Source organism: Botryllus schlosseri, chromosome 14 (genome assembly GCF_051294905.1).
Source record: "Botryllus schlosseri isolate E-star chromosome 14, Bs_hap1, whole genome shotgun sequence".
NCBI classification, from domain to species: Eukaryota; Metazoa; Chordata; class Ascidiacea; order Stolidobranchia; family Styelidae; genus Botryllus; species Botryllus schlosseri.
This window is the reverse complement of record NC_137249.1, coordinates 4,819,202-4,835,215: the sequence shown is the minus strand read 5'-3', so window position 1 is coordinate 4,835,215 and position 16,014 is coordinate 4,819,202. Positions and strand designations below refer to the sequence as shown.

Here is a 16,014-nt window from a genome sequence, read left to right as displayed (position 1 = left end):
CGCTCAGAGCTCAAAATACCGTTTTTTTTTTCTCCGCATTTCCAGGTGGATGACTAAAAAAAAGGTCTACTTTCCGCTCGGAGCTCAAAATAGCGTTTTTCGCTCCGGAATACCCTCTGCAGCGTCACTTCTGTGCTAATTTACGGCATATCATTCGCAATTTGCTCTAAATCTGACCTAAATTTGCAAAAAAGAGGACAAAATCTCAACAAAGAGGACAAAAGGCCGTCCTCCGAGGACACTTTCAAAAAAGAGGACAAATCCTCTTAAAAGAGGACGTATGGTAAGCATATGTTAGACAAATAACTGAAAGTAATTAGAACTCAAACTATGATACTCGTAATTAAAAGAGAAATACAAGCGGAAAATATAGCCTATTTCTTGTCTTTTGTCTAGAACAGTGGTTCCCAACCTTGGGGCCGTGAAAGCTCTGAAGGGGGCGCGAAGAAGCGGTCAACTGAAAAAAAATTCGCGCTTTGTGCGATTCCAATTCCAGATTAGGACGCGTGGTCATGGGCTGCTGGATTAGGATATGATAGGTAGCCTAATTGCTAGACTGCTAAACGGTAGTTTTAAACGTTATGGTGGGTTATGGGCTATTTACTGTGATGAAATATTTAATATAGGCGGCGGAACCACGCAATCCGGTATCGGTAAATTATATTCAGCGATACTTTCGTTAAAACATATTTGTCATTCGCCCATACCTACTGTGCGCGAAGGGCAACGAATATTCTTGGCTTTACATGACTTTAATGAAAATTAATGTTGGTACTCCTTGAAAACAGTCCCGAAATTCCCTAGGCCATCTTTCTCATTGGAGGAGTAGACTACTTCTGCTTGAAAAACTGAAAATAGCGAAAAGTAAGTTGATCGCAATATATTATGAAGTAGAAGTAGCGAAAAAATACCTACTTGAGTAAGTACCAGAAGTAGAGGGAAACTACTTGAGTACCTCGTTACTGACCACCTCTGTATCTCAGTCTGTTATGCTCGAACCTAACGATCACGCAGAAGTAGCCGTCTACAAAATGAAATCGAACAAGGCCGTCGGCTATGACCATGACCAAGTCCCATCATGGTTTTAGAAAATGATCAGCCTGCACATTTGGGCATATTATTGCCAGAGGTGGTCAAAGTAGTCAAGAAAGCTACTCAAGTAGAAGTAGCGACGGAAATATCTACTCAAGTACAAGTACTTCTTCAATAAGCCACCTAAAACTACTTGAAGTAGAAGTAGAATTAACTGACTTTAAATCTACTCAAGTAAGTAGGCCTAAGTAGTTTTGAAAACAGTCTTAATTCGTTCGCATGGACTGTCAAAAGCTGCGAATTGAGCTATGTGGCACGTGCAGAGAGCTTGATTCGTATTGATGCATCCCAGGATGTATCAATTTTCGACAGAATAAGTATTGTTTCGCATCATGGGATGAAAATGATAGTATTGACATACTTATCCTTTGTTTACTAGAACACCCCGTTTTTAGAAAATATCATGGGATGGAGCCCGACCCCATATTATAAGGCCCCAAGTTTAGGCGAAGAGCAATACGTAGAAGTTGTATCGGATACGGTTACATCACTTTGCGTGATTATTATAAGTTAATAACAAATATTGTGGATCGCAAAAGTTATATTTAGTGTAGGCTAGCTTTATTTTCTGAAAATTGAGGCATTACTACACTTGTGTTTATGCTTTAACATCTATGAAAGTAATTGAAACTCAAAGTATGTTACTCGCAATTAAAATGAAACACAAATACCCCTTCTAAAAAGCGGAGAATATATTTCCTGTATTTTGTCTACAGAGTGTTAAAGGTCATCTGCTAAAACATGTGTTACGTTCAGAAAAGCTGGATTTTAAAGATTATCAAGACACGCAAGGGGCTGCTAGATGACAATATGAAAAGTAATTGCTAGATTGCGAAACGTTTTGGTGGGCCATATTTACCGTGATGAAATATTAGATATGGGCGACAATGCGGTGTGAGGGGAACCAAGCAATCCGGTACCTAAATTACATTCACTGATACTTTCATGAAAACATATTTGTCACTTCATCACTACTATGCGCGAAGCGCAATAAAATTTCTTGTCTTTACTTGACGTTTATGAATATTGAATGTTGGTACTCCATGAAAACAGTCCCGGAATTCCTCAAGCTTTCGTTCGTACTGGGGGATTAGACTACTTCTACTTGACAAACTGAAAATAGCGAAAAGTAAGTAAGTAGATCACAAAATATTTCGAAGTAGAGGTACAAGTAGCGAAAATCAGATCTACTCGAGTAAGTACCAGAAGTATAGGAAAACTACTTGAGTACTTCCAAAAAGTAGGACTTCGTTACTGACCACCTCTGATTATTGCCCATATTGTCAACTCCATGATAGAAAACGGTGTCGGTCCCAGCTATCAAAAAACTCTGATACACAACGCCGGGGTTAGAGCTAATGTCACTAACTAACATACCGATATCTGTTCTTTTGTGAATTGGGATTGTCTTCGAAAAGTTGCTCATCTTCATACCCCGCCAAAATGTGTATAATTTCCTCACACCAATTTGGCTCTCGCAACAAACACCAATGCTCGTGAAGTTTATTCCCAATGTTTCACCAAGATTAGCACAGGATCAAAAAGATAGGGAAGTGTATGCAGCAATGGCAACAAGTAACGGATGATCACATTAAAACACGCTGGCAAAGCACATCATGATTTTGGTGGAGGCTTATACAGAAACTCAAATATTACAAGGAAAATCACTCCCAACCAACTTGAAACAACAAAAATGGCAACATTGCGACTGGAAAAACTGAAAAATACCTGGAAACAGTGTAATGTAAAACGATCATGAAAAGAACAGTGTAGGTGCGGAATGTACGTCTGATCAGGAGTGTAGATAATAACGAAACTGCATGTGCATAGCACCGATGCCAAAATGTCAAACCACAAAAATCATCATGTCTGGTAGTCAAACTTCACTTTGACCAAGTATCTTGGCATAATTTGATTGACATCATAAACGACGTATTCGTTGTGAATAAGAGAATAATCTTCCTGATTTTCCATCATCTTTGGTTTTCCGAGTGGAACAACGGTGCCACAGCTAAGAGTGATATTGCCTTCAGGATCAGGGACTTCTTTGCCAAGACCTTTGATACTTGATTTTCCTTCTGGTAATTTATTGGCATCATAATCAGCATGTAGTTTATCATTCGTCATACCAAGCGCCACTTCACACAGAAGAAGAAGTCCACACGGCTGACTAGGATTAGCGCGGCAGTAATTGGCAGACTTGGAAACGATATCTGAAAAGTAAATTCCCCTGCCGAACATGTACCCCGATGACGGTGCTTCCGGTGGAGCTATTCTCAGGCCTTCCTTCAATATTCCTGCCCAATTAAACAAGTGTGATCCGTGCCATAACAACATCTTGTTACCTATCTCCTCTTTGAATTGCGAAGACTGCTCGCTACGTATTCGGTATGCATTTTCAACAGTCAGTTTATATTGGGTATGGGTGGATCCGTGAGAATTGGCAACGTAGGTCATGATGGTCTTCAATTCAATCTCATTAGCATCAAGTGGGTCTAGTTTGCGTCCTAAGGATTCGAAGGATTCGTAAAGACGGTCCTTGATGGTCACTTTACACCCAAGCAGATCGTCGCCGTTCATCATTTTGAGAGCTTGCATGTCACCCCATGCCAGCAGACAAACAAATTCGAATATCAAGTCGATTTTAGTGAGTATCAGTGGTGGCGCTTCCATCCCAAAAGCATGAGGTATGAGTGTGTAAAATTCACTGCAAGCTTCCGATAAAGCAGACAGTTCCAACCGTCCTTCGATTAACTTTTCGATCTTTTTCAAAGAATCGTAACCTGCGTCGATCTGTTTCTTTATAAGCTTACCAGGAAGGTCTATCCTATTCGGGACAGACTTCTCATCACTCATGCAATATTCAATTTCTCTGCTATGAAATAGCAGGTCTATGACTTTTTCAACACGAGGATCAAGTTTCGACGCCACATCCTGTTTTTCCTTTTTTCCTTCAACATCTTTTCCGTAGTCAATTTGAAGTAGATGGTGTTTATGTGGGAACTTTGTAAAACCCTCACCACACGTGGCAACTAAATGATCCCAGCTATTCCCAGTTTTCACTTCAAACTTCTTCTTGAACATGGCCTTGGCCGCTTCAAGGTTGGCGCCATGATGCTTCAAAGTCGTGCCTGCAATTCTGCCAACCCGTCCCCACCTGAACCAGGTTGCATACTCATATTTAGTGTCGTGCTCCAGCAGTTGAACCAAGTAATATTTGTTGCTGTTAAAACCAATGTTAGTTTGGCTCAGCATGGCATTGTGCACGTTGAATTTAGAATACGTAGTTTTATCGATGTATACGTGATAATCTGTCAAGTTGCAGTGCTCGTCAGCACGTATAGGGCCTTTGAATTGTACTTTCTTCAAGTCATCATCATCTCCTTGCAGACAGGTGTCATCCACCTTATCAGATTCACTTTTGACCAAATCAACATCACTATTGTTGGTCTTCTTCGGTTTTCTTTCTTTGGAAACAGTTTTTACTGCGTCGTCATCCATGTAATTACTAGATTCACGTTGGACCAAATCAACATTACTATCCTCGTCCTTTTCAAATTTTCTTTTTCTGGAAGATTTTACTGTGCCGTTAACCAGATATCTCCCCAGAACCACTCTTGCTTGAAGGTTTACTTTGTCATCATGGACGGGTGGTGCTTTATGTTTCATTGCTTCAGTCACATCATTAACACCATGCCGTTTTACATCCTTTGTTCTTGGTAGCGACGCACCATGTTTATTGGAAAGCGTGCCTTTTAATGCTCGTGCTGCTGGCATTTAATCGGCAAGAGTAATTATGTAGAACCTGAGAATATATCAAATAATTGAAAGTGATTAAAATCAAGGTATTAACATACAGAACCAGCCTTTTAATGAAATTATGCGAAGGAGTAGATCCTAAACTATATTAATCAAGGGCATCGAAACATACAAGCAGCCAGTTGGAAAAACAGTCGTCACTTTTCAATGGAGTAGGCCTACACAAGAGTACTCATTGGTAGTAATGACCTTGTTATACAGAATCAGCATTTGAAAACATTGCATTAGATTAGGGTGGTATACAAACTTAATCTGATGTAAAGATTTGATGACTCTAAATCTGTAGTTCCCAACCTTGTTCACACCATGTACCTCTTTCGTCAAAATTACCCGCGAAACCCCCAAATTTGCAAAACGGTTGACAACCTAATTCGTCAATTTTGAGAAATCATGAGGCCATTTCGCTTTATAACTGCTAAAACTTCTGGACTCAATTTAACACAAGGATTAGAAAATTATACTGTGCAAACTCATTTCAATTGCCAATAGCTCACAGATACAAACATATCGCGGATTAGAAATGTTTTTTTGCAAATATCCAATTTCTCCCGTCATACACACAAATAACCGTTATTCCAGAATAATTTCAAGATGAGATAGAAATGACTATGCTGGACGTGATATGCTCATTAAAAATATGCTTCGCGATTTCGGTGCCATAGATGTTGAGATCATATCCAAAGGTTGATTTTCGGCACTCGTTTACATCAAATCGAAGGCTCATATTTTCAAGACACGACCGCGTATTTCAGAAACTGCAACTACAGAATTCGCTTTGACATAATAAATTTCTACCCAAATAGTAGGCCTATGTTGCTTTCAAGAAAGATCATTTTGTTGCTGTTAATCACTATCCTACAGTTGATATTTGCACAAGACAGATCATGGTTGCACGATAATATAGTGAAATTTGAACTAAAACTGGGGGATCCGTGAAGACAAAAGGGTTGAGAACCAATGCTCTAGAAATCAGCCCGATGATTAAAAAATATCAGTTTTTCACACGTAAACACCTGCTTTGACTGAATAATAAGACTGGCGCTACAGAGTGTTGGTTTCAAGCAGGACCATAACAATTTGTCAACCTCAATAAACAATGGTCTTGGTCCCTATTATGCTCCGAATTATTGTCATCTCTAGCTATGTAAATTGACGTGATCACCATGCACAGATGCATTGTGGTTAGGGTGCTTAGGAAATAGCTGCTGGATTACCAGCGAACTCGGCACTTGGAGAATTTTGTATTAGAAATGTATTGAAAATCACATGTATATTCTTGGATGGGAAAGTTTCATGTGCCGTGACAGATCTTGTTGTGCAAAAGCCTGATAACGAACTCTCCACAGAGTACACAGTCGGCTTACTGCGATTGGGTTATGTTATTTTCTTCTATTTGACCAAAGACAACTTAGTTTCATTTAGACTGGCTTGCCAAGCACTAAATTCGATAGAATTGGTATTAATTGAAAGCCAGATGTGCTGATTACAAAAATATATATTTTACTTTGCTCAAGAACCGGAACTCAGACTCAAATTTTGGATGGTAACGAAATTTGGTATTGATACACAGCAATGCCATCTGGAATACGTTGCCGCAGCTTAGCAGTGGTTACATTTGATCAAAAGAAAAGAATGTAACTCAATCGCGGTGACATCTGCTAGTGCTTTGTTTTCTATACTCCAACTACAGCTGCATCATAAAGTCTTTGAATCAAATTAATAAAAAGAATGACAAAATCATATCTAACATACAAAACAATGATCGCAGATGAATCAACAGCAAATACAATATCAAAAGATCGGAATTGTTCGTCAGAAAGAGGTCGACGAGGGGTCTTCCTTGCTTTTTTGAATTGCATCACAGTGTGTATAATTAGCCATCAATCAAATTAAGACTCTTTGCAGCAGCGTTTCTTGGTCTTGTCATCCGAAGGTAAGGGCCACTGGCTCGTATGAGAACCACGGTTCCCCATTCAAGAGAAGAATAAGGCTATACATTGGCATGCTGCGCCCTCTTTGCATGTTCAGGTGATTGCGCCATCTCTTAATGTCATTGTTGGTACAGATTGCTGTTGGATAAACACTCCAACTGTGTGGCTGCCAATTCTTGAAGGTTATCCATGCGCCCTGCATATAGTCAAATAACGGTTCCAGTTTGGGGTCAGTATGCTTGAGCCGCAGTCAAAACTGAGCCCTATAAGTTCCGAGGGCATGTAGCACAGTCTCGTCAACTACTGCTTCCCAAGATGAGTGGCTTTCCTCGGATAATAATATTTGGAAAGTCCTAAATCCTTCATGTTTTGAAATATACATTGTTGGAAGTGGAAGGAACACTCCTTTGCATCTTCCCGGGGAAGACTTCCAAACTGAAAATTCAAATAGGCCTACAACTCTTTTCACTCGACATCCGCATGTAGCAGGGGTTCTCAAACAGTGGGCCATAGGAGCATTCTGAAGTGGGTCACAGAGCTATTTGGTGAGTTGTAGAACTAGTGAACTTTTAGATATATTTATCATGTTATTCACGTGTAAATATATTCATATTATCGAATTATACATAGGCTACTTGAAACTTTTCATCTGACCCTGATGAGACGTAGTGGCAGGTATGGAGTGATATTGATTTACATAATGTAAGACTCACATGAATTGATTGGATTGAATGTTCTGACATCGCAACTTCAGTAGGTACAAGACATACTATATACATTGTACAAATGTACAGGTTGCATATTTAAAAATTCTGTACTCTGTAATACCTCATTCATATCAAAGAATTGTTTGAAGCTGCCGCAATTGGTATTAATCCCGGCATAAGGCGCTTATTACTGAGTAGGCGTTTGCTGGTGACAGCTTGAGCAATTCATGCAGCCGTTTTAAGAAGAATATCTTTAGCTGTAGACTCGAGTTTCTTTAGAAATCAAAGCACTCTTATAGACATCAGGAACTCCAGGGTGATTATTAGGATGCTTTCCATTCATGAACTTGGTGCCATGATCATTTGACCATTGCTCGGCCTGCTTTTGTGTGTGAACCTCTTGCACCTCCAAAGAATTGAGCCATCCTTACTGTTCCTCTTGTTCCCGGTGTAAGCCGTCAAACAGCATATCACACCCTCTTTCCGATACACCCTTCATATATTATAAGTCGACTGGCCCGAGCAAGTCACTTCAGAACTGATCTGAGCAGCGTAAGGGTCAGATCTAGCGATGATTCAACAACATGATCTTCCTGCAAAGAAAATATAGTTATATTTTGATCGCATCAAATTGCATAGATATGTTCGACTATCGAATGTGACTATGGAACGGAAACTCCCATTTTCCCATTGTTAAGTCACGCTCGACTGAATCTAGCGGCTTTGGTTAATCGCAGCGCAACAATCGAACAATTTGCCTTAGGTTAAATGGCATATCACACTTATAGATACTCGACTTTGATAACGAAATTACTAGACTAATCAGTCAGTGGTAATCTTGAAACTTGCTACAGTGCAGACATGGGGTGATTACTTTATGAATGTAATCGATTACGATTACGATTACTTCTGAATCACGCGATTACGATTACGATTACAGCAAAATCAGGAAGTAGTCGATTACGATTACGATTACATTGCAAAAGTAATCACGATTACTCACGATTACATTCATTTCGCTTCTTAGAACTAGTTTTAGAATATATATTGAAGACAATAAGGATGCGACGAAAATGCCTAATGAGATGACAACTTTCTTTATGAATGATACATCATTTGCTTGTTGCGTCATAATGTACCCATTACCCAGCTTTATAGTGGACGATTCATCGCACCCAACGATTTGAATTTTTGCCAGGTTCGTAATTGCCGCTCCCCAAACTCCCCAATGGGGTGGGGAGCGAGGTCGTAGGAGACTCAAAAGTATTTCGTAAATCAACATAAATTATAAAGAGTATTTTCGAGAGATTTAATCAACTTTAAAATGTTCTTCGAGCTTCGCGATTTAATGTCTCTATATAGCTGGATTTTGAAATGCATACCTCTCCCTGAAACGTGCATAATTTATAGATATTTCGGTGCCGGCCATTAACGAGCCACGACACACCAAAAGACATATGCAGTTTCGACTTCACGAAGTGCGCTACCAAAGAAAGAACTTTACCGAAATGTTGGGTACGCCTGTGTGTCCATTATCAATAGCCGCGCAGGGTGGGCGTGACGAATATATAGTGTTGTCCTTCCAATCTGAGCGCCACATTACAAATGTCACCCGGGGCACCCACAGAGGAATTAGGACATGACAATTTGTGCGTGTGACGCTCACTGTCCGTTTCTCGTCTGAGGAAAGTTTTTCACTAGTCTGCTACGTTTGGGCGACTACAATATCTTTTGATTATATTACAGACGGGAGGTCACGAATTAACAACTTATATTAAATTAAAGTTATAACAATGATACCAGGTATTATAGCTATGAATTACGTGCCCACAGCTCTACCGGTAAATCTAACCATCGGGGGCTGAGAGAGGATTATTAATGAATAGTAATATAATGCAATTACCAATATTATTGACGAAACTCAGTCATCAACTTTAAAATTGACCACCCTATGGCGAACCAAGACAAACGTTTGGAATGGGGGGGGGGGGGGCGAATTGTTGTTTTGGTCCTGATTCTAGCTAGACCCACGCTAACATGGTGTATAAGCACTAAGCAGCTATGGCGACAGGTCCATATGCTGAGTGAAAATTGCGAAATAACGATGAAACCCGTTTCAGGTAGAGGCATATGAAAATATGATAAAGTGAACGTAAAATTTGGTGTTCCACTTAATACAGATACTGCAAGCTGCCGTTACGAGAACCGGCAAAGAACGAATCGGTTATGATAAATATCAGCAGCTGTTGATTTTTATTGTTTCGTTGTGGAAATCGTAATGTCTCATTTGACGAGTAAAAAATTTCATATCTTTGTTCGATGTACGTAGCTAAGTATGCCAACGTACATTGGCGAGGCCTACTGCTCGCCAAGCAGCAACGGTCAAACTGCGTTCAAATAGCCATAACCAAACATAAATACATAAGTTAGTATTTGAAAATATAGTAAGAATGGTGATTATTATGCTGCTACGAGGTAGTGGTGCGTGGAGTGTATTGATAACCTGATATACAGCATGGCGCGTGATGTTCTTACAACTACACTACAATGTAGGCCTACATCGAATATCTGTACTCTATATATCTATATGTAACTAAGAAAGTTATATTCATCCGCAAGTGGACGTTAAATAGGATGTGAAAGTGACTAAGGTCTTAGGTTTATATTTATCGTCTGCTATCGGCGCAACAAAGCATTCATTCTATATTATGTGTGGATACTTCTTACGCAATGACGAGCAAAGCTAATACTTCTGACGTTATAATGAGCAGTGACGATGGAAGTCAGACGTTTGTGATATCACCAACCTCAACCTGGTCTCTTCCTTGTCCACGAATGTTCAGTTTCTGTCATAGTTCTTGTACGTACAGATTAAAAGTAATCGTTCTTCCACTAAGAAATCGATTAAATATAGGAAGTAGTCGATTACGATTACGATTACTTCGGATTTTTTTCGAATGTAATCGATTGCGATTACGATTACTTGAAAATGCTGTAATCGTCGTAATCGATTACGATTACTAATCGCGATTACCCCATGTCTGCTACAGTGTTAGATGATATCATCAAGATATAGAATTCGCAAGCTAGTCGCTCATCTGGGTATGCAACACGATCAAAATCAACATCGACCGATAGCGGCTTTTGCGAAAAATCCGTTACGCGCTAGGCTGCGCGCACCTATATAGTCGACTTCAATAACGAAATTACCACCCTAATCAGTTAGTGGTAATCGTGACATTTGCTACAGTGTTAGATGACACATCAATATATACAATTCGAAAGCTAGTCGCTCATCTTGGCATGCAACACAATCAAAATCAACATCGACCGATAGCGGCTTTTGTGAAAACTCCGTTACGCGCTAGGCTGCGCGCACCTATATACTCGACTTCGATAACTAAATTACTACTCTAATCAGTTAATATTAGTGGCAATCTTGAAAGTCGCTGCAGTGTTATATGACATCATCAAGATATACAATTCGAAAGCTAGTCGGTCATCTCGGTATTCAACACAATCAAAATCAACATAGACCGTTACCGGCTTTTGCGAAAAATCTGTAAATGGGCTAGGCTATGCGCACTGCGCACCTATACAATACATACTCGACTTCGGTAACGAAATTACTGATCAAACTGTGTAGGAAGAGCCTTTAAATTTCGCACAGAGTTAGAACGCATAATCCGAATAATAGATCCGCAAGCAGGCCTATAGGCTGGATGCACAACCGTAACAGCACTTCGTCAGGCCCCCAAAACGTTGGTCTTGGGCCCTACATAGCAACAGGGGTTAAACCCGCTCAGAGGCCAAACGCCGCACGGCGGCCGAATGTCTATACGGCGTTTGGCGGCTGAACTGGTGACGCTAGATAGCGTTAGGCGGCTACAGTTTAGAGACGCCGAGTAGCTATACGGCGTCTGAAATGTGAGACGCTGTATAGCTACTTGGCGTCTCAAAACTGTAGCCGCCAAACGCCATCTAGGACGTTATTCGAGGGTAGTCACGCTCACGAAGGATTGCTAAAGAGTCAAAGTTGGGAGCTTTAACGCCGACAAACAAAAGATGTCTGCTACACTATGGTAGACGTCTTTCGATGTTTATGATTACCGAGTTTCCTTGCAGCAATGACAGCGATTGCTCTAGCTGAGGATTTGACACACCTCATTAGAATCAAAACAGTTCAAGAACTTAATTGTGGTCTCTGCGAAATCAAAACGTCAGAAAAGCTATGAGAATATCGAGGCGGTACACTGGGCTCATCGTGTACCTCACGCTGTCGACAACGAAGTGCAAGGTATGTAAAGATTTTACCATTTTGCCATTTTTTTTTTAGCCATTTTGCATTCCTCAGTTAAGAATCTCTACTTGATTGTGATTTAGGGGTAATTGACTGAGTGTTAATAGCTTGATATTATCATGGCTTGCGATTACTTGAAAACTGGAATTCATTTAAAAAAATTGATATTTATTCAAATATCAATTAGTGATGTTTTGAGGCTATTTTCAGCAACTTGAAAGTGAACCAATCTCTGCTTTGGTTAATCTCAAATTGAATTAAACCCAATGCGTTCAGAAGTATTTATGTAAATATGTTAATTAATTTAAAGGTACTACCCATCAAATATTAGTTAGCAAGACATGTCAGCGGAGTCAGAATAATTAAGTAATTTAACAGTAATTGAATGGTTTGTTGGTGTGAAATTTGCCTCTGGCAAGAAAAAAACAGTATGTGTCATAGTAACAAGACTTTTGAATATTCTCTAATATAGTGATTCACTCTAGAAAGAACCAGCTACAAAATATTTTGTAGCGCCACTCAATGTTCGTTGTGTGGCAAGAAGAAAACAGTATGTGTCATAGTAACAAGACTTTTGAATATTCTCTAATATAGTGATTCACTCTAGAAAGAACCAGCTACAAAATATTTTGTAGCGCCACTCAATGTTCGTTGTGGCGGAACTGGTGTGGGCAGGGGCAACCATTGGATTCTTTTGGTAAGCATGTTACATACCTGGCAGATTCTACCTTGATATTGTAAGTTTGTGAAACTCATTGCTTCTCACCTCTTTCACCCATGTTCTGTCTCGTCAATATATTCTGTATTAGTGTAATGTGTGTATTGTATATACTCTTTCAGATATCTGACGTTGAATCAAATATGGTTCTACTATACGATCCAATTGGTCACGAGGATCGCTATGGGAATGTCTTGCAGCAGTTTGAGTAAGTCGATGAGGTAGTATTCAAAAGACATATTTCATTTCTGTATTAATCCAGCGAATTCAAGAAGAGAATCAGTTGCGAGATATACAGGATTAATAAGGACCAGTGTTCAAAATGACTGATTTAATTGTGGAGTCCTTGCGTTGAAGGTTTGTGATGCGTTCATGTATTAAGATTTGAGAAAATTGATTTGCAAACTTTCATTTAATAGGCCGCCAAACTCTACTTGACCACTGGATCATCAATCCCATATGGCAACCTTGATTTGATCATTATCGACGAGCTTGCGAAAGCTACCGCCAGCAGTTTGGTCAAATCTTGCTTGATGCGACGGGTATGTTGATCCATGTCAGATGAAAACCATATTAAATACGTTGCATTTTTTTCCTGCAGATGAGAAAGAATTGGGAGATTATTGCATTAAATGCAGTAGTCAAGGTCAAGACCACCCAAAAAAGACATGAAATGGGTATGCAATTACGAGATTACATTTGTCAGGTATATTGATTCTAACTCGTTTCCAGGTTGCGTGTGACGGCTGTGGTCGATGGACACACAAGGACTGTGGCCCGGGGCACCAGATACCTGATCCTGATGATGATTTTTATTGCATGATATGTACCGTGGTGTGAATTATTTCTTAACGACGTTTTCTGTGGTTCCACTGCTAATTTATCAATGTTTACTGTGGTTTATTGCATAATTCTCTGACTTTTACTGTGGCACCAATGCTTATTTCTTTGTGACTTTTACTATGATTCCACTGCTCATTTCCTGATGACTTTTAACTGTTCCAATGCTTATTTCTCAGTCATTTTTACTGTGGTTCCACTGCTCATTTCTTTGTGACTTTTACCGTGGTTTCATTGCCTTCTGCTGTGGTTCCGTTGGCTATTTCATATTGTGGTATTGCAGTTTCATTACACACTGTATCTGCAGACTTGGGTCTGAAATTCATTGCGAGTGTACAAATATGGGGTGGTGACAGGGTTGTAACCAAGTCACTAGGTTTCAAGAAGTCGAGTCGTTTTCAATTCACCGACGAGTCAAGTCCGAGCAATCCCTAACGAGTCAAGTCCGAAAGCAATGGGTCGAGTCCAAGTCATGGTGTTTACTGTTCCCCATCGAGTTCAGCTTCAGATCACTTCTGTGGAACTCGCGGGGGCGATATCGAAGGCTTCGGATAATTTTTATGTTCATTTTTTCCATTCTAAACATGGTTATTATAACAGATGAAAGGCAGGTTTGGGCATATTTTTCATTGATCAGTCCTGATACCATTATTGAATAAGTCATACAATGAGTTAATCCCTTTTCAAGAAAATGACTCGAGTCATCAAAAAAATTGTGAGTCGAGTCATGACTCGATTCATTGCAACCCTGGGCGGTGATGCAATGATTTGATACAGCTGAACATGCAATAGATGATTTGGGATTCTGCCACCGCTTATTATGACAAAAATTTAACAATATGCAATCTTAGATATCATATAGTCGCGCCATGAAAGGATTTAGCCTTTGCTCAGTTTACCGAGATACCAGACGCCAAACGCCGTATAGCTACTCAGCGTCTCACCATATCAGACGCCAAACGTCGTATAGCTACTCGGCGTCTGAACATAACAGACGCCAAACGCCGTATAGCTATTAGCTACTCGGCGTCTGAACATAACAGACGTTAAACGCCGTACCGTACAGACATTTGGCCGCCGCTCGGCGTTTGGCCTCTGAGCGGGTTTAACCCCTACTCCTACATAGGGTGATAAATAACGGCCGACGCCGAAATGCCCATTTGAAGTTGCACGTATTTGTATATTGCATAGGTTTGCGCAAAGTGCGCTATCGCATAATATATTTGACGCGAGTATATCGGTGCGCGCAGCCTGGCGCGTAACGTATTTTTCGCAAAAGCCGGTATCGATCCATGTGGATTTTAATTGCATACCCAGATGAGCGACTACCTTTCGAATTGTATATATTGATGATGTCATCTAACACTGTAGCAAATTTCAAGATTATCACTAACTGATTAGGGTGGTAATTTCGTTATCGAAGTCGAGTATATAGGTGCGCGCAGCCTAGCGTGTAACGAATTTTTCGCAAAAGCCGCTATCGGTCTATGTGGATTTCCATTGTATTGCATACCCAGATGAGCGACTAGCTTCCGAATTGTATATCTTAATGAATCATCTAACACTGTAGGAAGTTTCAAGATTGCCACTGACTGATTAGTCTAGTAATTTCGTTATCAAAGTCGAGTATCTATAAGTGTGATATGCCATTAAACATAAGGCAAATTGTTCGATTGTTGCGCTGCCAATGACCAAAGCCGCTAGATTCAGTCGAGCGTGACTTAACAATGGGAAAACGGGAGTTTCCGTTCCATAGTCACATTCGATAGTTCGACTTACCTGGTTGTGAAATGGCCCTGCTTGAAGTTCATGAGGGATACATGCGCCTTCACACGCCCCAACAATTATTGAACACCATCACATGAATAATTGGAGATGGCGAGGGAGCTATATAAAAAAAAATCTGATCAAGAACTTATCACCCAACAAGCAGGTAGATCCGGAGCACTCACCATCGAATGACCTTGGCATGCTGAACATTTCAATCACACGCTGCATTCTTCCTTCATAATTCTCCAGTACCGGTAGTCTTCTTGTGACATACCGGTAGCCTGCGGGTCACAATCGATATGCTGCCACGTGCTGCACTCGTCACATTTTAAGGCAGCTTGATCTTCAAACACTTCGATCTCCCATAGAACGCAAATATCCAACTTCTCAAAACTTACCAAAGCATTTCCGTCACCGACGCCGTCAATTTAGCAACACCGAGCAGACAACGCATGGTCGATAGGTGAAGCGGTGAAGGTCGTGTTGTCTCCCGCGCATCCACAATTTGTGATCACGTGATATAATCATGCCGTGCTGCGTGCCCTCACTCCGTACAATATTGACACATCACCTAATATTAATGTTATTAGTTTATAAATTCATGATAATAGTAATAATTGTTAATACATTTTTTATACAATATTCTTCAAGAGAGAGAGAGAGAGAGAGAGAGTCTTTACTTTCATCAATCAAAATACATAGCACACAGCAGTAATAGTGGCACAGAAAATATGAATTCACATTGCACAGTATTCGGTATTAGATAGGAATGATCGATAAGACCGAAGGTCATCTAGTCAGATCACACCAGCATCAAACATAGGTACACTTGACTCT

At 40.1% G+C, this 16,014-nt stretch overlaps 1 protein-coding gene and 1 pseudogene across 2 annotated transcripts in view; one reads left to right on the top strand and one right to left on the bottom strand.

The window, feature by feature from the left end:
- The window catches only part of LOC145455377 ((E3-independent) E2 ubiquitin-conjugating enzyme UBE2O-like), a 133,656-nt gene that overhangs the window by 64,044 nt on the left and 53,598 nt on the right, over positions 1–16,014 (top strand). The window lies entirely within an intron of this gene.
- Positions 2,582–4,662, bottom strand: LOC145456604 (poly [ADP-ribose] polymerase 2 pseudogene; annotated as a pseudogene).